This window comes from Cololabis saira, chromosome 12 (genome assembly GCF_033807715.1).
Source record: "Cololabis saira isolate AMF1-May2022 chromosome 12, fColSai1.1, whole genome shotgun sequence".
Classification (NCBI taxonomy): domain Eukaryota; kingdom Metazoa; phylum Chordata; class Actinopteri; order Beloniformes; family Belonidae; genus Cololabis; species Cololabis saira.
In genome coordinates, this window is record NC_084598.1 from 36,324,598 (window position 1) to 36,329,516 (window position 4,919).

General features: G+C 43.6%; 2 non-coding genes across 2 annotated transcripts; both read left to right on the forward strand.

Annotated features, from left to right (window-relative positions):
* The first annotated feature begins 3,234 nt into the window (after positions 1 to 3,234).
* trnar-ccu (transfer RNA arginine (anticodon CCU)) lies at positions 3,235 to 3,307 on the forward strand. The gene has a single exon. It is a non-coding gene; the product is annotated as a tRNA-Arg (tRNA).
* Positions 3,308 to 3,965: 658 nt separating this feature from the next.
* trnar-ccu (transfer RNA arginine (anticodon CCU)) lies at positions 3,966 to 4,038 on the forward strand. Its single transcript has one exon. It is a non-coding gene; the product is annotated as a tRNA-Arg (tRNA).
* The last annotated feature ends 881 nt before the right edge of the window (positions 4,039 to 4,919 follow it).

Here is a 4,919-nt window from a genome sequence, read left to right on the forward strand (position 1 = left end):
TCCGGCGTTCAGCTGGGTTTATCACCTAACACACGGTCCAGCTCGTTGTAAAACAGGCAGGTTATGCGACCACGACCGCTTCGCTGATTTGAATCCTCAGCTTCTTTATTTAGTAATATGCTTAAATTCAGCGGGTTGTCTCGTCTGATCTGAAGTCGTAGGTGAAAGAGGTGAGCGCGGGGGAGGGGAGGAGGAGAGGCGGAGGCCGCCCGGAGGAACCCCCCCCGTCTCCCGTGTCTCTCCCGCGGCTCGGGGCTCTGCGTGTGACGTCAAAGTTGCATTAATTCCGACCTGGCTGTTCACACTGAGGTCGCATTGCAAAACATCAGACCTGTATCCGATTTAGAACCACATATGGAAGCGACCTGAATCTGATTTTAAAAGATCAGATTCCATGTGACTTGTGCTGTTCACACTGTCATAAACAAATCAGATCTGAGTCACATATGAGCAAAAAATCGGATTTGGGTCACTTGGGAACTGCAGTGTGAACATAGCCCAAGACAACCACGTTGGATGACTTGGGACAAATTCTGGTTGCAGAATGGGATCCATCCCAGATCAGTGTGTGACCAAGCTGGTGACCTGCATGAGGGGAAAGAGCCAGGCTGTTGTGTCTGTGTACGGTTCTCTGACACGCTACTGGGGCTCCTGTTTGTTACATGGATCAATTATTAAACTGCCAATATGTGTTGTTTCTTCAAACCTCAATCATCCAATCCACCAAACAAGAGTCAAAGTTGTTTGGTATTGGTAGATATTTGTCAAATTTGTCAGGTGCGCAGCCCTCCAACAGTATAAGGTTTAATACCAAGAAGCATCGCTACAACAAAGAAATAATCTCCAAAACACAAATTTCCTTCGTTTTTGTGCGGATTATAGATGAACTCACATTTGTCTTTAAAACTCCAGTAACAGAGGAGTTAAGGGAGATTTGTCAAATTTGTCAGAGAGCCCACATACTCAGTTCTGCTGCTCATCCTACAAATGCGGGTTCCTTAAAGATGTGGCACAATTTAAAAGGAAAAGAAACAGGTTTTCCAACAGTATAAAGTTTATTACTAAGAAGCATCATTCCAACAAAGAAATATTGTATGAAACACAAAAGGCATTTTTGTGCTGATTATAGATCAACTCACATTTGTCTCTAAAACTCTACACAGAGGAGTTCATGGAGGTCCTGTGGCCTCAGATCAACAGAAATCACCCGTCCCCCAGTGCAGCGTGACAGAGGGTGCGAGGTGTTTTGATTTGCTAAATTCTGCACTGGGATTTTGAGCCATTCAGCTCCACTTTGGTCCCATTTGTCCAAAGTAAACTGTTTTTAAAGTTCTGTGGTTTGTTTGACGCAGATTGTGAACTTGCTCCTTTGTCGTCTTTGGACGGACTAATATTCAGTGAAGTGGTTCGATATAAATAAACCATCATTAAATTTGGACAAAACAAAGTTTATGTTGTTAGGACATCGTAAGGGGAACAGTGATTTAAAAGTGGTGACAGAGGGTGTAAATATAGACAGAGTTAATGAAATTAGGTTTCTGGGTGTGGTGATGGACCACGAGTCCTGCTGGAAACCTATTGAGTAACAGAGCATCTGTGTTGTGGTCTGGTTCCATGGTGGTTTGGTTTACATGTGGTGCCCCTTGATGGTGGGGTGGCACCCCCCAACCCGCCCCAGGAGTCGCAGGGCTGCTTCTGTTGTGTGGTTGAGGCATTACTTTATATGCAGATATGTTTGGTTTAAATAGATAGATAGATAGATAGATAGATAGATAGATAGATAGATAGATAGATAGATAGATAGATAGATAGATAGATAGATAGATAGATAGATAGATAGATAGATAGATAGATAGATAGATAGATAGATAGATAGATAGAATATCTACACATTGCTTCATGAAATGAACCTTTGACATCCCACACTTCTTCATGACAATGACATCAATTCTCAAAATCTCACAATATGACAAGAAACAATTTGACAACGGAACATTGTAGGTTTGGCTCCATAAGAATTAAAGGTGACCTATTATGGAATTTAATGTATATTTTAAACAGGCCTTGAATGTCTTAAAAACAATCTAAGGCCTGTGAGCCCTGTCACTAGTTTTACCGCTTCTAACCTCTTTTTCTGCGCCTCATTTTTAGGGAAGGGGGGGGTATGATAATGAGGCTCTGTGCTGATTGGCTCCCTGAATGACGTGTAGCAGGGGAGGAGCATAAACCTCGCTCCGCCAGAGCAGCCCGAGCCTGTAAATTATCACAACACTGAATTTTCACAAATGGCAACTTTATTGTTAAAAAAATAAAATATGAGTTGTATATAAATAACATTTATGCACTATTTCAGCCGGATCTGCCCGGCGGATGCTGAACGCTGGCCCCGCAACCCCACGCCGGGCGCCCAGCGTGGCTCCGGGGCGCATCGCCCGTTACCGGTGATCAAACCGACAGATTTCGCTGAAAATCTGGTCCAGAAGCTGGAAGCTGGAAGCTGGTCCAGCCTGGGACGTACCCCAGAAATCCCTGCTCCCAAAGCGGCTGGGAACCTGGACAATTTAGTAGGACGGATCCCGCTTTGGGAACCAGGAAGTCGGGAGGAGCAGCGCGCATCACCGCGGCTTTAAACGGGGAATCTGACCGGTTCCGACCGGCCGGGACCGCAGGAACCCGCCTGGACTGGTAGCAGGGACTCCCGGGGACCGACCAGCGGAATTTCAGCCGGATCTGCCTGACAGATTTGGCTGAAAATCTCGGAGGGTGGACCTGGTCCGACCTGGGACGGACCCCCGACGACCCAGCTCCCAAACTACCCGGGAACCTGGATGATTTAACCCGGATCCGCTCCGCCGCGGCGCTGCGTCCCACTGGCTGAAGGAAGGACCGCTCCAGCCGGCGTAGAGAGCTGGTTGTGGGCGTGGACCTATGGAAATCTGCTCCCGTCGTTACGTAACGACGGGAGCAGATTCTAATCGGCTCAAAAAAAACCATGTGACACTGGGGGACTCTGTAAGGCGGGGGTCAGAGACCCTGCAGAAATTCATGGTATTTTGTCTCCCCTGTGCTGGCAGGGTGAGGGGAGACCACTTTATATATGTTAAAACAAGAAAAAACGTGTTTTTCATAATAGGTCCCCTTTAAAGCTCCCAAGATGGAGAGCCTAGATCAGAACATTTTACCCACCACTCTTTTCCACACACCATTGATGATTGGTCAGAGCATCATGAAACAGCCCTAGTGGCCTAATGGATAAGGCACTGGCCTCCTAAGCCAGGGATTGTGGGTTCGAGTCCCATCTGGGGTGTTGCATTATATTGTTGATAGATTGATAAAATATGTACATCTTACACATTGCTGCATGAGATGAACCGTTCACAGTACCCACATGTGCTTATTGATCAACCCTTTGAATACATTGTTGTTTCCTGTACACCAGGGGTCCTCAATCCTGGTCCTCGAGGGCCGGTGTCCCTGCAGGTTTTAGATGTTTCCCTGCTTCATTGCACCGTGATACAAGTGACTGTGTCATCAACAGAATTGTGCAGCCCTGGATGAAAAGCTGATGACGATGATTAATTAGAATCAGGTGTGTTAAAGCAGGGAAACATCTAAAACATGCAGGACACCGGCCCTCGAGGACCAGGGTTGGTGATCCCTGCTGTACACTATATAGGTAAAAAGAATATGTACCACATACACATTGTTGAATGAAATTAACCCAAACATCTTCATGAAAATTACATCAATTCTCAAAATGTCACAATATGACAAAACACTATTTGACAATTGAACACTGTAGCTTTGGCTCCACAGAAATTAAAGCAGGATGACCAGAGGTCTTGATTCAACATCTCCCAAGATGGACAGCCTGGATCAGAACATTTTATCCACCACTCTTTTCCACACACCATGTACTGGATCTTCACGTTAACATGGATGATTGGTCAAAGCATGATGAAACAGCCGCAGTGGCCTAATGGATAAGGCACTGGCCTCCTAAGCCAGGGATTGTGGGTTCGAGTCCCATCTGGGGTGTTGCATTATATTCTTGATAGACTGATAAAATATGTACAACTTACACATGAAATGAAATGAACCTCATGACAATGACATCAATTCTTGAAATCTCACAATATGTCTATATTGTATATCTACACTATAGATCAGTGGTCACCAACCCTGGTCCTCAAGATCTACTGTCCTGGATGTTTCCCGGCCTGAGCAACACCTTATTCTAATTAGCTTGTTATCAAGGTCTGGATTTTTACCTTTATTTGTCACTGTATCAGGAAAAAATGAAACTACAACTGCCCAGTCCAGTAGTATTAAAAAAAAAGACAAAGAGACTAACATACATTCACACGACGAAGCCACACATTGTACAACACGAAGACAATAAGGTAGGAAGAGACAAAATACAGACTTTACAGAGAGTAGGATACAGTGTTGGGTGACAGTATTACACTAAACACTAGGAGTATCAGTGTGTAGTTGGAGGTGAAAGTCTATCTGAATGTCAATTCACAACATTAAAATTTAGCATTGAAATTTTAATTAGATCACTTTCTACATGACTTTATATGTAGATATGTTTTTTGTTGTTTTTTTAATTCACAAGACTCAGAAAACCAGATGATATCAGTGTAATTATGAAATATTGGAGAAGGGGTAAGATTAAATAAGTTTTACTTCTTCTACCCCTTTTCAAACATGTTAAACAGGATTTGTGTGCTGTGTGTATTGTTGTGTGTGTGCATGTACATAGATATGTATATATGGATATGTGTGTTTACATTGGGTATAGATTTATTTTATAAATGTATTTTTTTGTGTACATTCAGTTAAAGTAGATTCATTTATTTATATAAATGTATTTGTAAGGTATTCTGCATCTTCAACATGTGTGTGTGTGTGTG